The sequence below is a fragment of the Xyrauchen texanus genome, chromosome 20, assembly GCF_025860055.1.
Source record: "Xyrauchen texanus isolate HMW12.3.18 chromosome 20, RBS_HiC_50CHRs, whole genome shotgun sequence".
NCBI classification, from domain to species: domain Eukaryota; kingdom Metazoa; phylum Chordata; class Actinopteri; order Cypriniformes; family Catostomidae; genus Xyrauchen; species Xyrauchen texanus.
Window position 1 is genome coordinate 13,833,901 of NC_068295.1, and position 23,431 is coordinate 13,857,331.

Genomic DNA, 23,431 nt, shown 5'->3' on the forward strand with positions numbered 1-23,431 from the left:
GAGTTCATGATTTAAACAGAAAATGTTTGTTCAAAAGGACATTTTGCTTGGCTGCTGCCCAAATAGCCCAGAGAAACATCTATAGTATGCACCACTCTGAAATCTAATAAGACACGATAGCTTAGCTGTAGAGCACTGCTTGTCTGGTTTAAAGCATGTCTCAGCCATAACTGTTCAGTGTTGCTGCATGTCACCTGCTATTCCTTTTTAAAGTCTGAAAAGTTACAATCAAAATTGGAAAATTGGAATTTAGGTAGAAAGATCTTCAGATGAATTCAGTCAGGGTGAAATGGACACAGTCAGGGTACTGAAACTTTCAGTAGCAACATGTCGAGGTCCTGTGTGTATCAATGTATTTTGAAAATATATTTCAGAGTATAGTCGTTACCAATATTTGCCATATTTGACAACCTCAAAATTAACTTTAAAGAGATCTCTCTTTTATTCCCACAAGGTAATGTGGCAGAATAACAGATGAAATAGTCCATTACTAAGTTGGTGCTTAAGCAGTGCTAGCCAGGTGGAATCTCTGAAACTGATCCTTCTGTCCACATTTCTGACTTCATCAAAGGCCTTCTCTCTCAAATGCAGCAATGCACCTAATCTTCTCTGACTAAAAGATGGAGTCTAACACTACAGGGACAAGGCACTAGTCCCCATCACTATTTCATCCACACTTCTGGCCTGAGGGTTTAAGACATGTAACCAGCAAGCAGATTCTAAAGAAAAGTAGAGCTCAGTAGAGAAAAGAGAAACGCTTGGAAACTGTGACTGAGTGCCTGTACATCTACAGCAACAGATGCCAATGGTCCGTGTTGCAGTGAAAACGATTGGTCAAGCAAATTAATTCTATTTGAATGCAGTTTGACTAATGACCTTGTTTAGTGACTCTACAAGTTGTGCAGTTTCCAAATTAAAGTGGCCATCACCTAAAGTTGGATGATCCAGTAGAGTTTGGTCAAGTGATTCTAATGTACGATTTAGGTAAATGTATCTACAGAGTTCTGTTGCCATCATTCCTCACTAATCTAGATTGAGTCCATTTCAGGCAAGGTCCAAATCTTGAGCATAAATATTGGTTTGGTTCTTACTGCTCCACACACACTACCAGGCACACAAGGGTTTGCAGAGCCATCTGCAAATCCAACCTCTGCTTCTTTTCAGATGAGGATTAGAGCTTTTACTAAAAAGGAGATATTAGGATGTGGCCCAGTGGCTGTGGAAGCTAATGCATGTGGAAACGGTGGTTGCCCTGGAAAAGAGAAGTCCAGGCCTGACTACCTTCATAGCAGAGGGAGGAGGGACGATGCAAAGCTAATGATGACACTTTTTTTTCTCTTCGAAGAAACTGTAGGAGCCTAGCTCCATCCCAATGAGCCTGCCAGCCCTGGAGAAGAGGGATTAAACCCTGGATCAGGGGAGCTGAACTTACTGGCACTGAGTAAAAGGGCTCAAACAGTCACCAGTGTTGCTTTCTAATCCTGCTCTTTGTCAATTGAGACAATAGGCTTTAAACCCACAAAATCCCCCTCTTTCCTTCCATATTATGACAACTGGTCACTAACGCATGATCATATCTCTTAAACATGCCATTAAGTAATTGGTAGATAAGCATCAAGATTTGGTCAAAGGATCTTTTAGGAAAAAGCCCTGCAGATGTTTTTGGAACAGCAGTTGGAAGTTATAGACTCCCAGCTTGAATAAGTTTTAGGCTAAACACTAAGAACGTGAGGTGCTGCAAGTGAGTGTGTATTAAATGTGGATGATGAGGATTTCTGTGGCCTTAAGGGCTATTCAGACCAAACAATCATGGTGTGAACGTCCCCTTAGGAAAAAATTTAACCATACTATGACCATAGCAGTAAATGAAGAATGACCTCCGACTTTTCTGTGGGTGTTCTTTAACCCTAACATGGCAAAAAAAATCCTCAATTGCTTCTGATCTGCTGACTGCAGGGCACTGTGTACAGAAGATCAAAGTCCACCCTGGATCCAAATTAGAGGTGCTCAAATACTCTCCCTGATTGTCATAACAGAGGGGACCGAATCAAAGTCCCTTTCAAGGGAAGTCAGTCCACTTAGTTGCCATCTTTTGATCACTCCTGGGCAGCTACAGTGATAAATATAGCATAAAAGTACATCTGCTGGTCCAGCTAATGTGCTTGCGCCTTCTTGAGTTCACTGACATACGATGTCTGTATCTAAAAGGTGATTGGCACTTTTACCTGTAAGGCAAGACTTCCTTTCCTATATCCGCCATATAGGACCTACCAATTTCACCCATTGAATTTTATACAAGCGCTCAGTCACGGGATAAATAGTCTATGGCCGAATCCTTGTGCAAAGGAACTCGAAAATGCATGAAGGTTCAAATAAATGAACCTGTCACTCATAGTGGAGATCCAATTACATTTTAGAATTGAGTTTATGATTATATCATCAATTATTATGTGGGTGTTACATCCTCAATTGTTGCCATGATGAACTGGCCAAAAGTCGGCTTTCCTGTCCACCTCAAGAAGCTGCGATAGTCTGATCTGTAAAGTTAAAATTGTATGGATATACTTGGAGTATATGATAGTGACTTTGATATGAAGGCTGACTAGGTCTTATGCTTTAGAAATTAGCTGCTTTAATATTACAGGGTTCCCAATGAACCAATGAATTTCCATGGCTTTTCCATGACCTTTTCAGTCGCTTGCAATCATTGGACATTGATTTTGAAAAATTCAGACTCTCTGATTAATTATTGAAACCATTTACTGAATCGGTTGGACCAGTTCATAGAAAATAACTGACTCAAAAGAACGCTTCACTAACAAACTGGACATCACTATGGCTTGCCACCAAGTTTTAGTCTACACCACAGCAATATCTCGCTGGTTAAATATTTAGAGTACAGCTTAATAAATAAATAAATAAATATATATATATATATATATATATATATATATATATATATATATATATATATATATATATATATATATATATATATTTACTTAAAACATTTTCATGACTTTTAACAATTTATTCATTTGGATGACTATCCAGGCAATTTGCAGAAAATACAATTAGTAGTTGATAAAAAAAACTATCAAGCACATAGCCATGTGACTTCTACTAAGTCCTTCTAAAGAGTTTATAGATCCTTTTTTGAGGTGTCAGGAAAGGTAAGAAAAAGTATGGGGGAGGTAAAGTGTGATAGGAATTTAAGAGGGCTTGAAAGTGTGATCGCTTGCCGACACCTCGTCAGTAATATCCTCCGGCACGCATCTGATCTGCAGAGGAAGCAGCACAAGAGGTGAGTGTGTGCTAATGAGCTAGCATGGTTTCACATGACAGTGAAGGGTAACTGCGGTCGCACACTACTGTATGAAGTTCCACTGGGTGACATTTGTGGAGGATTTCACTGACACAGATGTTTCCTTAGTGAGACATACTAGTGGACTTTGAGTGAAGCTCTTTTCTTCTTTCCTTTTTGAGTGCCAAACAATGACTATCGAAAGGAGATGGTTAGCTCCTTCAGGGACAATTCAACCATTCTGTTTGAATGATCTACACTTTTGTCTGCTTTGGCGAAATAAAAACTAAATAACAAAAAACATGCCAAAAGCATTTGCTCAAAAATGCACCAAAGCCATAAGGGCAAACACAGTTTCATGTGTCGAAAAATGTAAATGCAATGTTTTTTTTCAATCAGTGGAACCACCACCCATTTTTGCCAAGTCAATACAATAAGTTTAAAATTAAGTGAAAAATAATCAAGGCATGTTTACCACACTGTTTTCACTAAAATAATTATAATTTTTTTTAAACACCAGTATAATTATATTGTTATAAACAGTAATATTCATCTACATTTATTTTTACTAAAATGCCACATCAAGACTTCTGTGAACGATTTGACTGTTCAGAAAAAAATTGCTGAATCATGAATGTTGAATCAATTAATTGCTTATTCATGGTATTTAATAAAACTTACCACCTCGTTGACATTTTTGCTACTTGAGTCTAAATTAGAGATGCTATTAAAAATCTTAAGTTGCTTGACAAGAAGGGGTCATGAAAACTCTAATGGCATAGTCTTCAGGAAACTTAATCACCAAATATAAAGAGCAATAAAATAATATGCCACATTCACAATATTGCTTAATATGCCATGGCAAGTCATCGCAGTAACACAGTGAATATTTGTTTTGCGCAGCTCTACTTCAGAGTGACATGAAAAAGCAGACGAAAAATCCTGGGAGCCAAATGAACAGCAAACAAGCTTGGCTTTATAATCTTCAGTGAAGGTTTTCATACGTCTGACTGACCATGGAACGTGGGTCGTGTTTAAAGATGTGGTACAAATTCAGCCTCTGATGTGTTCCAGCCAGTGCAGCTGAAAAGCTTTATCGCTCCTGACTACTGCTGCATAAACATGAGGGAGCTGCTAGCCTAGGAGAGGTGTAAAATTTGCCAGACACTTTGCATTTCAATAAAGAGGGATGCAGAATGGGTGATAAAAATCAGCCATCTTCCACATATACAGTAATCCACGACACTCTGTGAAACATGTAAGCACATGAAGTATATGTTGGTCTTAAAATGATAAAGGACCTCACACCCACAAACGGATGCACGTGTGCTGGTAAACTCAAAAGGGTGAATTTCAACAGCTCCACTAATGCAATATCTAAACACATTTTACAATGGTCTGTCAATCAAAAAACTGAATTGGTTTGAGCTGTGAAGGCGAGTTTGTGATTGAACATTTAAAACGTGATTACTGCTCTGCATTTTGAGAGGGCATACTCTTAAATGTATAATATGGTAGGGAGAAAAAATGCATTTCTATGACGTCAACCTCTTGCCAGATGTCACTTTAAAAGAGCGGCTGCTCACCAATCAGCTGAGTGCACAAAGAGAGGCAGTTGTTTCCAGGCACATTGAAATTCAATCGTCTGAGCTGATTCGATGGCTTTGAAAGGAATTACCTGTGCAGAACTAGAGCTGAAGGCGTCCTCCCTCTCTCCCCCTTCAAACAACCAGCGTTTTCTTCCTCCATCGCTGTTTGTTTTCACCACACTTTCCCTAAATTAGTAATTACAGTCACACAAACCAATCTCACCATGGCGGCTTGTGAACCCAGAGACACACCTGCTGAAGCTACATAAACAAATAGCTTGTTAAGCACTGCCTAACACCCATAAACGCTAATGAGGAACACAGCGTACGACCACCGTTTAAGAGTGTAAAAATAAAACCCCCAAACAGGCAGTTCACAAATACAGCATCTTGTGCTATGTGCACAATCATTCAATACTGTTTAATAGCCAATTTGAGATGCAAGAAAAGTTGATGACAAATGCAGAGAGAGGCTCACGACTCACGTTTGGGTGAATCTCGGACAAAAAACAATCCAAGTCAAATCATTTCACCCCAAAATAAAAAGAAAACAATAAGAAAATATATTGTGCATGAAGCCATATGCATTTATATTGCAAACTGACAAACATTTTACCCCAAAATTTTCATTCCTTTAATTCTTTTTTATTTTATTCCCATTTTCATTAGATTTTAAGACTGTACTACAGTATTAAAATATAATACCATTTTATTAATTATTAATAATCATCAATAGCACAAATGAAAGGCAATACAACAAATGCTACTATAATGTATGAATATTTTACTATTAAAATAATATTTAATAACTTTTTTTATAGAATTGAGAATTTTTTTGGGGGGCAATGTATTTAATTGTCATTAAAACATTAAAAAAATTAAATAATATACTCGTCACAAAATAGGTTTCATTTTCTGTATAGCATTTTTAAATTCATATTTGTTTGTCATTTTTATTTTTTTTTGTCATCTGGACATTGTTGACAGGTCACCTATTATTATTTTTTGTGGTGTTGACAAAATGGTAGACAATTGTGTCGATCAATGATTTTCAACTAAAACACAGATTTTACATTGGACATCAAGTAGCGACCTAACACAGAAAAAAACTTATCTTGTATTTAATGTAGCCTGAGTCACATTTTCGGCATAGTTTTGTTCATGGTTTTTAAGTATAAGGATATGTGACATGACATGTAGCATTATTTGTGTTGCTGATGTAAACAGTAGAAGATAAAGGATGTTTTCTCTCCCAAAAGTTGATAAGCCTTTTTATTTATATAAGCCTATTATAATTATTTTTCTGTTTTATTATTCTGTCTTGGAGGTCTAGATATTAAAGCCCTTTATTTACTTGCTGCTATGTTTACAGTGCAATGCCATGTAAGCACAGGTAAGACCATGGATGGCTCCTCATTACTGTGGTTAGGACATTATAGTCTTAATAAAAATTATAATAATATTAAAGATAATAAATTATAGTATTTGTTATGAAAGAAAATGTTAGCCTAAACCCATTTAAAAACTTTAACTATAACTGCAACAGTTGTAATCGAAATGAGGTCTAAAAAAATATTGCTAATAGATTATTTAAAATGAAACTATAAAACTTTTGTCAAAATGTCACAGCTACTGTTACAACTGTCAAATCAGGATACGTTTTAGTAATGGTGATGTATCATTTGAAAAACCTCTATTTTAGCGCAAAGTGTTGCTCTTTACCTCCTCAGTGATGTTTAGCATATCGGAATGTGTTTGAAAGCTTTGACTTCCTCCATAGTGCTTTTAAATAAACAATTCTCAATAGAAATTACAATGGGTCGCAAATGTTTTGTGGTCTGTCCCACGATATCGACAGAAGCACTGTTGACCAGTTTAGATACACAAATGTAGATCACTAATGTTCACAAATTCAGAATAGCTGTGATTTGTAGCTCTCTCCTTGTTAAAGCCACAGAAACTCATTAAAAAAAATCCATCTGAATCACAAGTGAATCTACAGTACCTCGACATTAGATTTATAATGTAAGAGATAAAAGAGGGGAAAAGAGGAGGGGGCAGCTCCAAAAATCCCTCCAAAATAGCCACAGCAGGATCACTGGGCCACCATCTTTGTCCTTTATGTGTTTGTTTGTTTGTTTGCTTGCTTGCTTGCTGTTGTTTTGTTTTCAAAGGCCTTTACAGTCGGAGACCAGGAGCACCACAAGGCCTTGGCTAATGAAAGGCAAGCCTACTGCTGTGTCTGGCTACAGCCTTACACAACAAGCAGATGGAATCCCAAACACAAAAGATGTAGCTATGTTATCTAAAGCACCGCAGTCGCACTGGCTTGGGGGAGCACTCTAGATACTGTATGTTAGCATTGTAGCACTGATATTCAAAGAGAGCCAAACCAATTCTGATTTCAAAAGATATCTCTACATATCTGACTTATTATTGACCAGCACTGAACCTTTGTCCATAAGACAATAATTGATCTAGGGAAAGCACAAATGGGAATGTGTTTGGTACAGTCACTGCTCTATAAACCATGGCACTTTGATCTCTCTTATCACTGGCATGGAGACTGTGTTATTGCTCCAGAACACAAATCAGAGCCCAAATAATTTATGGCGAACATTTATACCAATCAAACCTCATTGGTTATTGTGCTTTCATGACCAAACGTTATGAAATCATGACACAAGAGCCAATTATATTTGATTATTGGCATGTCACCACATTTGATTTGGGTTCTGTATACATTTGATCAATGCTTTCATTTCATTTGAGGGTGAATAAAAACTTAAATTTCGGTCTGTTCAACATACAAAGTGATCGTATGCCTTCATAAGTCTAGGAATATGAAGCAAATACCATTTTTATGGCCCTTTTGGGTGCCCTTTTTTAAGCTTTAAAGTGAATCACCATCGCCTGCTTTTGTATGGAAATCAGTGATCGCAACAGTCTTTAAAATACTTCTGTATTCCACCAAAAAACAAACAAACATAGGTTTGAAATACAAAATGACAGAATTTCATTTCTAGGGTAAACTACTCTTTTAAGCATCATACAGTACATGTTCTTATTGGATGTGATTGTGACACGTAGCATGTCATTTTTGTACACATACTTATACATACAGGCGAAAGCACTCAAACATGCACACCCAGGCCAGCATAACTGACATGTTCTGACAGGGCATTTCATGATCAGGTAGTAGATGGTGGGTAGGTAAGGATTAAGTGGACCACCCTTCACATGCAGGCTTGTGCACTTTTCTTTAAGCCCCATTACTGCAGTGTTGAATCTGTGATTGCTCCTGTAGTGACTAGTTTATCACAATCCTGGCTCTCTCTGCATTACAATATTGCCTCCGAAATGTCTGCTCAATGGAAAATCCCCACTCCGTTCCCTAGAGAGATGGGAGCTTTCATGTGGTTTGTCACCATATGAGGTAAACTCTGGAAATTCTAACCTAGACCTCCCCTTTGGCCTTCTCACCATTACAAAGCCACGAAAAAACTCTTGCATACTAGAGTTGGGGGAGGGGATTGATATTTAAAAATGATGCAATATTTTAAATGTTTTTGTATTATTTTTAACATTAATATTCAAATGTACTGCAGCATTAGGGGCAGTTCATAACTTTTTGTTTATATGCAAAAGCATTCTGTCCCTTAGGTCAACAAACATTATTTCTATTCGACCAAAATACAAACTCAGATGTCCATTGAAGAAGAATTATAAACAAGCAAGTAAATATAGCACAGTGCTGAATCACAATACACTATAAACATTAAGATTTGCCACATTGTGTCGCAACCCAAATATCGATATAATCCTCTATCCCCGCTGAGGTCCCAGCTGATTCCCACCCCTATTTAACACTGCAATCCTCTGCTGCTGTTGTTTATTTAGACTTTGTATATTATACGTTCATAGCAGCTCAGAGAAAGCGCATTTTAAACTCTACAGGAAAAAACTTTCAGAAAAATGATAACAGGCTCTTGTGATAATGTGGTCAACAAGGATCGAGTGAGCACTTCAAGAAGGACTAAAAGGGAGAGCTGCTTAAATTCTCTTGGGGGAGGCACTAGGATTGTACTAATTCCCCAATGACCCTCTCGTCTCCCACCCACATCGAGGCTGGAAGAGAAAATTCATTAGCGAGAATAGCACACTCCAATTAAGATAGGTGGAAGGCGCACACACACACACAAAATGCTGCAGGTGAAGCATGCACCTGGTCTCCTCTGAAAATAAATAAATAAACAGACTTCCCAGCTTTAATGGGGTTTTAGCTGATTAAATTCTCGCCTAATATGACACGTCACTTTTGTTTTCTCGTATACATCTTCTCTGCCACCCTTTCTCTTCTGGGGAGTGACACTATAGGCGCGAAATTTCCCAACATGCCGTCTGTGGGTAGACATCCACATTGTTAAAAGCGAAAAAAAAAGTGACAGAGACGCACACGCTACTCTCCTGGCTGCCTGACTGGGGTCTGATTAATGGTTTGGGGGGTTGTGATTGGGAGGGTGATGATGAGATAAATATGAATGAATACACAAGCGCAGCTGTTCTGGTTGCCCCCTCCTCTGGTGCTGGAAATCCATAAAACCCATTATCCTGTCACATCAGTGCCACAACACCTGAAATAAACATTAACAATATACAACAAGCCACATATATCCAGCCTCCTTAACAGCAGGCAAAGACAGCATGGAGATTCAGGGAGGGGAACGCTTGGTGGATTGTATGGCCAAGACTAAACATTGTTATAGAGTGTACACTCTAAATGTGAATGACAGTGTTATGAGCCGACATGTTCAGAGTGTATGCACACTCACACAATGTCTCTTCCAACTGTCTGAATGGCGCGAGTGTGTGTTTTAGCAGTTGCTGGCATGTTTGAAAGGAGAACTGACGAAAGCCAAGCCGAACACTGGGGGGGAATGTCAACGACCATCTTGAGTCAACACTGCGGAGACAACTCGACTACAGTCATTTCTCAGACACACACACAGTCTCTCCGTCTCCGTGGTTTGACCTGCCAACAGCTTGCCTTTAGGGGTCAAATACTACAGTAGAGAATGCCAGGCGTACAAACAAATGCCAACAAACACATACCTTTGATTATCTAAATGGATTTACTTAAGACTTCCATTGTTTTAAATAATCCAACTATAATTGCTATAGATCTAATTATTAACCTTAACCCTAAAAGAAAACATTTACAATAGTTAGTGATTAAAAACAATTTCATTTGCTATATGAATCTATTTTTTTAGTTGAGAAACGTCCGCAAATGTACCTTAAGGGAGGTTTTGTCAGATTTAGCTCTCTTAGCTGTCTTAATGGGGATATATGTCCAAGTAATTCTTCTCTTTTTATATAAAGTAAATAAAAAATTACTATGGACCTTATTTTTAACCAAAAAACTTTTTTTTTGCTTTATTTTGATTTTTGAATCATTTTAATGCCTTCTTCCAATTGAAAACGTCCCGAAGTGTCCCTTAAAGACTGTTTTGTCTGATTTATCTCACCTTTGAAACTATAGCTAAACATGTACGTACACACACACACACACACACACACACACACACACACACACACACGCACGCACACACGCTAGTGACTTCTGGTCTTTTTACATAAAGCCTATTTTAAATTACTATAAACTAACCTTAACTTCAACCCACAATCTAAATCTATCCCTAAAATATTTTTTTATGATTAACATAATAAATGAATCAGTTTTGAAAATGATGACTTTCCTAAATGTCCCCAAAGGGAGGTTTTGTCAGATTTAGCTCCTTTTGAAACTATAGCCAAGTACAAACACACACACAAGAGCTAATTCTTAAATCCCAGACATAAATGGTAACTGCAGGTTTAGTTGCAGATCACTCTATTAGTGGCATATCAGCCCTTTCCTCTCCCTTAGCAAGTTGAGACCAGCTTAATGTCTAAAGTTAGGCTTAAGTTGATCTGTTTGTGATCAGCCAGGTTTAGCCCATATCATCAGGATGTGTTGAGACATTTACCTTTTAGTCTTGCTAAAGCACGCATGAGGACTAATCCTGCAGAGTTTAAGTGGAACCTGCTCCACTCTTTCTGTGCTACTTCTTGCGCAATTCAAGGACAGTAACTGGGGACTGAATGATGTTCCACTACAATTCACAGCAAAGAAAGAGTGACTTCCATGAATTGTAGAAATACTTGAAAATGTCAATACTTTGGTTGTTAAAAAGATTTACAGGAGAGCATAAATTAAAAAGGAAGTATGGTGGCTCTACCCTGCCTTCAGATGAAACTTAAAAAGCATGGTTCTAAAAGCAATTTCTGTCAAGGAACTACAATTGCTCAGGTATTTTTATTTTGGGTGGTTGCTAGGTGACTACTAACTGGCCCAAGTCAAAAGAGCCCATCCCATGTCTCTATGACAGTCTGGTCACTAGAAATGGCTCAGGTTTGTCCTTCAAAGTAAGTTTATAGGATTTTTTTCAACTGGTTTATCATCCAACAGGAGAAAATCATAAGCCTGACTGCTTAAGAAAGTAACAGCACACCTCTCAACAAACCACACAATTTGATGTATTAATAATGTCCGTGGCACAAACAATACTGGGCAAGTTTTGTGTCCAAATCCAAATGAGCAATAGCAATAGTGATAGTGATGTTGATGTTTGGTTGAGCAAGCACCACTAATTAAATTACTGAGGCCGTTTGCAGGTTCCTGAGTTCTGACAAGCAAATTACTTAGTCAACTTATGTAAATGTGGTAAAAACTTAGTTTAACTAGGACTGGGTAGCTCAGTGAGTATTGACGCTGACTACCACCCCTGGAGTCACGAGTTCGTATCGAGGGTGTGCTGAGTGACTCCAGCCAGGTCTCCTAAGCAACCAAATTCACCCGGTTGCTAAAGAGGGTAGAGTCACATGGGGTAACCTCTTTGTGGTCATGATTGGTGGTTCTCACTCTAAATGGGGCACATGGTAAATTGTGTGTGGATCGTGGAGAGTAGCATGAGCCTCCACATGTTGGGAGTCTCCGTAGTGTCATGCACAACGAGCCACGTGATAAGATAAGCAGATTGACGTCTCAGAAGCGGAGGCAACTGAGACTTGTCCTCCGCCACCCGGATTGAGGCGAGTAACTGTGCCACAATGAGGACCTACTGTGTGGGAATTGAGCATTCCAAATTGGAGAGAAAAGGGGATTAAAAAAATATAAATAACATTTTGTTTAACTCAACTGTGGATCATATGAGGTGAAAGGAAGTGAGAAAAGCATTAAAAAGTGGTTGTTTTCAGAACTATGAGGTTACACTGTACAATGTAATTTATTTGCTAAAAGCTTTCAACAGAGAAGTCTGACATTTTTGCATGGGAGAAGTGACCTTCACACAGCTGAGAAAAGCTGTACGGAGCTTTCACTGGTCACAACACACACACCTTTACCCACCTACACACACACAACCAGTTGCCTATCAATGAGCCAGACATTAGCTTGTTATTGGGCAACTGCATGTGCCAAGCTGAAAGTTTGAAATCAGCCATTGCTGCGCTGCACTTTGTGGGCATTCAGATAAACTCATTTATAGGGTTTCCTGATTTCCATAATTGTTTTCCTGTCGTTTATGATTAGTGATTTTTATATTATATATATATATATATATATATATATATATATATATATATATATATATAAAATTTTCTATTACACTCAAAAAGAACTACTTTTAGCTGATGAAATATTTTATGGCTGAGAATAACTAGAAAAATATTAAATTGACTACAGAAATGTTTCCAACTTCCTCATGGCTTTAAGATTTTATGATTTGTCATGACTTCTCCAGGCCTGAAAATAACAGTTTTAAAATTCCAAGGTTTTCCATGACCATGGGTACCCTGTATATACACAACAACAACATTAATACAAGTTGTACTGATAAAATTCAAAAGCACAGCAGCTCACAGATTTAACACTTTTAATTCAGTTTCTGTGCAAATAATGAATAAATAAATAATCTCTTACACCCTGCCAATATTTTTTTATGCAATTATCTTGATAACTCTGTACATTTTGGCACACTACCACTTACCTATGCTGTTTCTTTTTGTGAATCCTGTTATTTTGTTAACTCTATATGCAATTATTGGGAAGGTGAATGTCTTGGATGATTGCTAGAGTGTTGGAGTAGACTCACACACACACACACACACACACACACACACACACATCAGGTTGTGGCCAAAGGGGATGGAGGGGGCCCAGACAGCACTGAGTCAGCAACAGAAAGGAAACGTTCGGAGCCCTAGAGGAGAATACATCAACACTGCAAAGGTGCCTCCATGCTCCTCTTCTCCCCATCAACACCAGCATTACCACCATCCGTCTTCCCTCTTCATCTCAAAGGAGCCCCGCATGCCTGCTCACTCATTTCACACTGACCACATTTCTGCAGCACAGACTCAGCGCTGTGGGTCTCATGCAAATGGGTCCTTTTAATAGAGGCTAAGACATGTAAAACAGCGTGAGTAATATGTAAAAACAACAGACTGACAGAAACAGACATTGTTCCCACAAAGACTGGTGGACATCACACATTCTCACTCACTCGCACAGAAAAAAAGCGACATCCTCACACAAAGAGGAGTGATTTCACTTCCTTTATCACAGCTGATCTCAGCAGGATAGTAATTCATGTACTGTAGGAGTGGGCTGAAATGTCACCCATGCATTATTAGACTGACCTTCAATTTGAAGACAACGCTATAGCAGGAGATTCCGCTTCCTAGAGCATTCTAATGGTAAATAATAGTACCTGGTTCATCTCTTTAATCAAAAGTGGCAAATAAAAAGAAAAGATGTTTTAAGTGGGAGTTTCAGAGACCATTTCAGTTTGAACTACACACTTAATGCGGGTTGACTTTCCTAAGAGCTCCTTGTTAGAGATTTCAAATATTTTGAACATTGGTTTCATGTACAATGTGGTGTTTAATAAAGAAATAAGCCATAAACAACAAGCCAAAATCACTTAACTGTGTTAAAAATCAACTCTCTCACCTCCTTAAAGAAATATTTTGGGTTCAATACAAGTTAAGCTTCATCGACAGCATTTGTGACAATGTTGATAACAAAATTTAGACTTGTCCCACTTTAAAAGAAACACAAACAAAAAACAAGCAAAAATCTGGGTTCCAGTGAGGCACTTACAATGGAAGTCAATGGGGCCAATCTGTAAACGTTAAAATACACACTGTTTCAAAAGAACAGCCAATAGACGTAAACAATATGCAGGTTAACGTGATTTTAGTTTGATAAAATTGCTTACTAAACTTTTCTATGTAAAGTTATACCCAATTTTAAAACTTTGTTACCATGATGTAGCGTAAATGTATCCTTTTCTCAGATACCGCCTTTATGTCTTAATTTAGCAGCATCAATTTAACAGACATTTTATAGTCAATTTTTTTAATATTACATCACTATACTTTTTTGTTATATAATCCTGCCATAAAAAAAACACTAGTCAACTGCTTTGATGGGGTTTCAACTAAAGCTGTTGAGTGAGTGAGAGTAAATTTGTCCTCTTTATCTCTTTTGACTGCCTTAATCCACTGCTCTGACGTGAAAAAAAGTTGTGAAAAAGTCAAAGTTTTTTTATTTTTTTTATTTTTCTGTTGGAGCATAACATTTACCATGATAACCCATTCCTTTTTCAAATTTAACCCTGACAGTGTTTGCTTATGTGTTCCAAATCCAGATATGTGAAAAGGAACCATGTCCTGAAGCAACTTGCTGCATTAATATAGGATGTTTATTGGCAATCGTCAAAGGCACAATTATACAATATAACCAAACTTAACAAAAAAAATCACTGGCCAGACAGCCCCATATGTTCTCAGAGCGACATGGGAAATGACAGAAATAATCGTTCCTCACTCAAGGACAAAGACCAACCGTGAGGAACCTTCTCCAGTTTCCTTAATCCTCGCCTTTCGTCGTCCCAAGCAGTGGCGACAAATTGCCAGTTCTCATTGGGAACAATGGTCACTAATGGAGGGGGAAACTCAAGTGAGAGGTATACACAAGCTATCAGCGCTAAAAGGTTCCCCTTATTTATCTGTCAACGTTCAATTCCAGACTGCCTTAGAGCCGTTCTTCACAAAGACGTGGGGTACATTTGATACAGCAGTCACACAAGTGCTTGAGAAGAATGCTGAGGCACGCAGACGCTTCAGAGGTGTTGAGAAAAACACCTCCAGATCTGTGAGGATGACTCAAATTTCATTATGGGCTAAAGGTTCAAAGCCAAAAGTCTTAAATACATGAGTTAGAAGAGAGACACACAACAATCTATCATGTTTTTCTTCCTTTTCACAAGTAACAGTGACTGATTGCTTAAGACAGTTGATATGGTATTTGCTCACACATAATAAAACCTCTATGCTGTTTTACAGTGCCTGAAGTTCTGGGAATAGTTCCCCCAAAAATTACAATTCCGTTATTATTTACTCACCAATATTTGATTACAAACCAGTATGCTGTTGTTATCATTATTCCCTGGAACACCAAAGGAGATTTTTTTTTACTGTTCTTTTCACCAATTTTGTTCCACAAATAGACAATTAATGATGACCATGTCTGTCAAGCTCCAAAAACAAACACCAAAGTGTCATACAGTAAGTAGTAGTAGTACTTTGTCTCATTAGGTATGAATAAATTTTGTTTGAGTTTTTCTTAGTCAGTATTTTCTGAAAAACTTCCCCTTTGCCAAAGCTCTAAAATAAAACATGGAATTTGATCCAACATTATTGGTTCTTGCAAGTTTTATGACAAAACAACACTGACGTCAAACCTATTGGTGCCATATTAGACAGCTACGGTGGAAGGGAAGATTTTCAGTAAATAATGTCCTCAATTTCGGTTCATCCTTATTTCAATACTTGGAATATAGCACAAATGAGTCGTATGGACTACTTTTATGATGTTTTTATGTGTTTTTGGAACGTGTCCGTCATACTCACTATGAGCTATATGGAAAAGAGTTGGGTAAGGTTTCTTTAAAAATTCTCCTTTTTTGTTCCATGGAAACAAAAACATCATACTGGCTTGGAACAGCACGAGAGTGAATAAATATAGCACATTTCCTTTCATTTCTAAAGGTTCTGTGAAAGCCACTTGGTATTCATTATTTCAAGGTTCATAATGATTTTCCTCTATTGAAAAATATTTATAAATTCTTTAAAAAGAAAAAGAGACTGAAGCTGCATGCCCTGATGTAGGCCTGCTGTAGCTACAACATAAGACAAAGTGAGGTGAGATGTGTCGTAAAAAGTACATAGCTCAAAGTGCATTGTTTGAACTTAGTTTGGAGAACATGAAAACACAATGGGCTCCTTGTCTTTCTCCAGCACACTGATTCACAGCAGATGTAATTCTTTAAAGAGCTGTTCAATTCTCAGTGTACACTGTTAGAAATAGCAGCAGAGCAAGTTTTTATGAGTAGTAGTAAAATGGCAGTTTCTGTCATATCTCAAAACAAGATGTGAGGAAACAAAGAAAATTATTTAGTGGATTTAGCTAAATTAAGACCAAAACTGATTAAAAATTGATCCAGGCAAAGCCTACTGTATTTGTATTCTTTTTGCTTCATAAAAATTCATGAAAACAGAAAATGAACAAAGGCACTGACTGTTGTTTAGCACCAAATTATAAAACCTCATACCAACAGCTTTAATCATTGTATAACTCTCTGTGTCCTATCTCTGCCAAATGAGACTTCCTGAAATCTAGCCAAACCAGTGGGAATAAACATGTTTGTGATGACTAAGAATGCAGCTTTATCAACCTTATCTATAATATCCATGTGTGTGTTTGTGTCAGCAAACCTATAATGTCATTAGGCATTGCTTCCTCTCTGAGGAGTGAAACAAACAAAAACTACCAGCAAGCTGCCTTTGATACCAAAGAATAAAATGCTGGTGTACATTTTTATGGCGAAGACTTTTTGCAAATGAGTGAAAGAGAAAATCCTCAAGAGACAACCATACAGCTAAATTCCTACTGTGAATACGGAGAGGCTTCTATATTTGAAATGGAGTGAGAAAACTGTTATTTGGCTAATTACAGATTTAGAGCTGAAACAGAAAACCAGTGGAGAGGAAGAAGAAAGTGAGGTGCTTGAGTGAGTTGCATTAGAGCGTTAGAGTGGTGAAACTGTGGATGCATTGTGTGCTGATGCCATCTTTTATCTGTCTCAATACTGATAGGGCTAACGGAGCAGTTTGGGGAAGTGAGGGGGTTTAAAGGGGTGGGCTATCTGATCAGAGACCATTGTTTTGAAGCTCATTACCCGCTGGGGGGTCCAGAGGTTTCCACACAGTTGACAAGTCAACCCCAACCCATCCCCCTGTAACCCCAACCGACCACCTCACCCCTCCCTCTATCCCTGCCGCCAAGACACAAGGGGCCTTAGAAAAACGAGCGACAGACACAAAGGGGAAAAAGAGAAGACAACCCAGAGAGCTATTTGTGAGGATTTGCTCATTCCTCAAATACACAAGAGTGGTGACCGCTGACTCAGTCCTCTGGTTTGGGTTCGAACAGCAGGAGGTCAGTTTGGTAGGCTGTTGTTGTTTAGAAGATTACTGGTCTCCAGAGACCAAGAGAAGTTAATGTTAAACATCTGGTATTCATTAGTTTGAAAAAAATTAGAAAGGGGTTAGAGAGAAGACAGTATTAATTTGTCAAGTACGTTAGTGTCCAGACGGATGGATACACAATTTGTAAACATCTTCCAATGGAAATTTGGTTCATAATACATAAATAATGTTTTCTACTTTAAACAAATTAATTTTTAAGGTTAGGGTTGGTTGGTAGTCATTCTAATTAGCTTATTTAAAAACAAGTCTATGGTAATGTCCCCATTTTAGCTAGGTAAACATGAGTATGTGTTTGAGAGAGAGTGGAGTCGCTTGAGACGCAAGAAAAATACATCACAAATCTTCCAGGTCTGGACAGCACAGCGCTGAGCTGAGGATTGTTTGTTTGAGAACAGGCCGAGGGCATGAAATATACACTTGAGGTATAAAGATCAGAATGACAACACCTTCAACAAGTCTTTGAAATTAGCAACTTATGGTATGGCTTTGATTTTGCCACAATTGCACCATAAATTCCATTCACGTTAACAGCACCATATGAGAAATCAGTAAATGAAAGGCCAATTCAATGAGAGTAATTTGCTTGTCATACCAAGAATGTCCCATGAACATCCTTGAAAGCAGAGGTCAGACGTTCTTCAGTCATGGGTCCACTTAGATCCTGAACTAAAAACGCTCTTGTTAGCACTTAACCATATCAAGTGCTTTAATAAACTTAGCTATGCTCGTCTCCAACCCTTAACTACAACAAACGAGAGGAGAGGGGCAAGAGAGGAGCAAGAGTAGAAGGGTTTGAGTTCCTTCAAAGCCATGTCTGTTGTCAAAACACATTGAGATGGAGGAGATAAAGTAAATGGCATCTTTTGGAAAGATGAGGAACTCATCCTCCCAAACAACAGATGACCCCAGCCGTAGGCTCCCCCAACAGTCTTGAAAAAACGGTAATCAGACTCTCTCGAGGCCCTCCACTGGGGCCCTTTGTACGTCTAAGAGTCAATCAAGGGCCGATGACAGACAGAGCCTAGTCAGATTTAGGAGAGAAAAGTGCCGGAAGGGTCGGATGAAGGGGCCAGTTGCAATCCGTCCCAGTGTGGGAGACGGACAGGCCTCTGCCCATGATACCCTGCAGTGACCTCTTGTCACCTACGACAGTCCCCTGCTTCTCCACCTCTGACCCTAAAAGCATGACACCTGGGCCTGCTGTAAAAGTCTACAGTGGATAGTACATTTACAAAAATGCCCTCCTCCAAGGGAAGTGGTTTTTGTGAAGCATGCCATAAACTTTAAATACTAATAGTTATCTCAAATAAAACAAAAAACTTAATTAAAACCTAATTAAACAGTACATGAAATGTCACATTTTGGAATCATAACTCAAATATACACATTCTTTAAATTTTGGCTTCAAGTACAACTCAAAATTGTGGCTATGTGGGATCCCCATAAGCCCTCACACTTGAATAAATGATGCATGTTTGGTCAAGACAAAGGAACTTGTGAAGAAATATAATAATTATTAAAAAAAAAAAATTATATAGTTTTCCTTCTTATGACTATTGTTGTTGTTTTGTAGCTGGTTGACAGTTGTGATTTGTGTGAAGTCACTATTAGGGTGATTAGAGTTACCTCTGGTGAACTTGGAGCCTGTTACATATAAGTCATTATTCTATAGTGCATTGTACTTTACAAAAGAAGTACTGAGAATTCAATGTGCCATGGCTAACCTAGAGGCCAGTCATAATTTCGCTTACACTGAATAAGACATACTATAACTCAAGTTAAATAATTCAATAGAAAAAACATTTTATACACAGATGAGTTACATTTACTTGTAACTAGTAAACCGTACTTAAAAACAGTCAAATAATTTGATTTTACAGTGTGGCATACATCATTAAGTAGGCATTCAACATGATTTGTTCTTGAAGTCATTTAGTCTTGAACGGTGTACATTTTTGTACTGAAAAATGCTACAGTTATATATTAAACATACTCATTGGTAAACTGGTAACACTCATTTATATTCATTAACATTAGTTAGTACATTAGATATCATGATCCAACAATGAATTCAACACCAAATTAAGCTCACATATGGGTAGAAGTATGCAACTACATCTGTAAACCAAAAAGTTATCCTTAACAACAAGGTGAAGAATATATACAACTGTCTCTAGTGTAGTTGATGCATAACACGTCCATTAACTTTTTTTGTATTGAACATCAAGATTTTTATGCATTTATAAGTGTTTATTTTAGGTGCTTTGGTCTGCAGTGAGACAAAACGATCTTTAAAAATACAAGTCTTCCATGTAGTCTCTCAATAAATATGGTTGTAAAACTGCATGAACAATATTTATGAAAGAATTAGCAAAATGCTATTTAAAACAGTTTTAGATATAGAGTATTGCATTCCACAACATAGGACATGCCAACTTTCAATCTGCAAACAAAATGAAGGAGAATAACTGTTTATCCAGAGGCAGAAGAGGTGTGATCAGGTCAGAATGGAACAAACTGTACAAAGTCCTCAAAAGCCCTTTTGAGACGTTGACACACGCAGTCTGTACTACAGGCTTATGAGGGAGCAAACTCACCATTTGGTGGCACTTTAATACTTAATAAGCATAATGAGGCTGAACATAACGCCTGACTTCCGAGCTTAAAAATTCATAATGTAATGTGAAAATAAGAATCCATTTACAGTGCTCTCTTTCTCTCTTACAAAGACACGCCACTTAAAATTTAAGAGCATTGCTTAGATTTAAATAAATGCACACCAGCAGCTGATGAATTGCTCTGCCTTTTCTTAGCATCTTACACATATAAACTCTATTAATTAATTCTTAAACACACACACAAAGCTCATCTAAATAATGCTTCTGGTGGGCTTCTCAACACAAACACATGAAGTGCTCACTCAAGCCTTATTCATATGGTGGACCAAATGTAACGATATTAAAAAATAAACAAACAAATAAACATATTTTAACATATAAAAAAAATGAATAAAGTGTACATATAAATAAATACATTTTTAAATCTGACATAATGCACTTTTATTTCCTTATTTATGTATTATTGTATTTATTTCCACATTAATTCCACATGTTTTTCCTCATTTATTTATTTCTACATTTATTTCCACATGCATTTATTTATTTATATGTGTTTATATTTCCGTATTTATGTCCACATTTATATATTTTTAAATGTATTTATTTCTACATTTATTTATTTCCACATTTCTGTGTCCATATGGTAAATAGGGGGCTTGCTTTCTACTTCAGGCATAACATTAGAGTTGAGCAGTGAAATCTTGTGGTTGAAAAAAATGAAATGCTTTTTTCTTACAAAGTGCGTCGGCCCACTGGGAAAATGCCCAGTATGCCAGATTGCCAGTCCAGCCCTGCTAATCGTACTTCAATACAACCTCTGAATCAGCGATCTCTCTCTCTCTCTCCCTCCCTTTTTCCACCCTCTATGAGCTGTTTTGTTTGACTATTTATATGTGCCCAGTCCTGAATAAATCAAGCTCCTATCACTAACATCCACACATTTGCATTAATTGATACTGGATAATTTCACATGAGCACTCAAGCTTTACAATTTCTAAATGCATGCCGACACCCACCTGGCTATATTTCAATTATTACATTTTTTTCAACCACAAGATGTCACTGTGGCCTCCAAGAGGTCTTCACAGGTCCACCCTAACCTGAGGACCCGAGACCCAACCCGGGACCCATACGGGTACAGATCCACGTTTTATACGGTTAGCCAGGTCCGGGTCGGGTCCCATTCTATTGCTGTGGGTCCCGGGTCTGTTTAACATTATGTGTAACACCCAAGTTGATCCGATAAGACCCGGTCGTGATCACACAGCGTTGATGATGATGGTGCTATGTGTATGTGTTGTAACTTGCTACATTGTAAAATTAGGATGAGTTACGGCACACGATAGCAATTAGCAATGCTAAGGTTAGCAGCCGTGGCAATGAACGAGCAATCATTATTATAGTTCAAAAGGGCAAACAGTTAAAGTTATCTTATGCGAGATACAAAAAAAAACAGTGTTTGTCACGTTTGTGACTTTTGAAGATGAAATAATGGATAAGCTATGCTGTTTCAATCAGCAAGAGAGGAATCACAGAAAACGTGGATGTATTTTATCAACTTTCTTGGCAAGGAGGATAGATTATGTGTGTCACCCCTAGAACATAATATACTAGAGGTTTTCCAGTCCGGCTTTAAAACCTTGCACAGCACCGAAACCGCTCTTTTAAGAGTTTTTAATGATATCTTTTTAGCGACTGACTCTGGCGACTGTGTTATCCTTGTGCTTTTGGATCTAACTGCTGCATTTGACACAGTGGATCATGAGATATTGATTTCACGTTTAAGGCAGTGGGTGAGCATCAGTGGCATGGCACTGGAGTGGTTTAGGTCATATTTAGCGGATCAAACTTTTTGTGTCAGCATAGGTGAATTTGTATCCTCCACTGCTCCTCTCTTGTGTGGGGTCCCACAGGGCTCAGTCCTCGGCCCTCTACTTTTCTCTTTGTATTTGCTTCCACTTGGTTCCATACTTAGAAAGTACGGCATTTCATTCCACTGTTATGCAGATGACAGTCAGATTTATGTACCCCTTAAAAAGAAAAATGATAACTCTGTTGGACAACTACTCAATTGTCTCGACAGCAGCACGTCTTTTAACAGGCACACGTAAACATGAGCACATTTCCCCTATTTTAGCTTCATTACATTGGCTGCCTATTCAATTTAGGATCCATTTTAAATTTCTGTTATTTGCTTTTAAATCTTTAAATGGTCTTGCCCCGCCATACCTCTCTGAGCTTCTACACTCTTATAAACCCGTCCGCGCTCTAAGGTCAGATGATCAGCTCCTCCTGACTGTGCCTAAAACTAAGCGTAAGCTCAGAGGGGACCGTGCCTTTGCTGTGTCTGCCCCTAGACTATGGAATGATCTGCCTTTGCATGTAAAGCAGGCCTCTTCTTTATCTGTTTTTAAAACCCTTCTTAAAACCCATCTTTTCTCTGTGGCTTTTGACACCTAGTAAGAGGTCGATTTTATTTACTTGATTGTATTTGTTACTTTGTTTTTATTGTATGGTTATTAATTGTACATAGGTTTATGTATATTTTCTATATTTTTCTGTACAGCACTTTGGTCAATTTTGGTTGTTGTAAAGTGCTTAACAAATAAAGTTGGTATGTCACGGCCAGGCACAGGGCAGAAGGCTACTAAGGTTACATTAGGTAAGACACAAAGTTTTGTTTTCACAACTTATAAATTAACTTGCTAATAGCAATCAACTGTGAAATCTGTGTCAATCGAGTCTGTGTCTCCCGTACGGGTCCGGGTCCCAGCTTTCAAATCATAGATGGCTCCTCAAATTTTTGGACCTGTGAAGACCTCTAGAGCACTCCGAGCCTTGTTATGCCTGAAGTAGAAAGCACGCCCCCTCATTACCATACGGACACAGATATGGAGAAATACATAAATGTGGAAATATATAAATGTAGACAAATATGGAAACGTAAACAAATATTAATAAATAAATAAATGCATTTGGAAATAAATAAATGTAGAAAGAAATCAATGAGGAAATAAATACACGTGAAAATAAATACAATAATACATAAAGAAATAAACATGCAAATACCCATTTAGGTCAGATTTTAACATTTATTTATTTATTTATAAATACAGTTTATACATTTTTTTTACATTTCTTTGCAAATATATCTATTTGTTTATTTATTTTTAATATTGTCACATTTGGTCCTCCATGTATTCAAGGCTGTTCAACACTTATCTTCCTTTCTCCTACTCCCCCTTGTGGCCACCGTTCACATA

General features: G+C 37.7%; 1 protein-coding gene across 2 annotated transcripts in view; it reads right to left on the reverse strand.

Moving 5' to 3' along the window:
* The window catches only part of macrod2 (mono-ADP ribosylhydrolase 2), a 785,092-nt gene that overhangs the window by 608,655 nt on the left and 153,006 nt on the right, over positions 1-23,431 (reverse strand). The window lies entirely within an intron of this gene.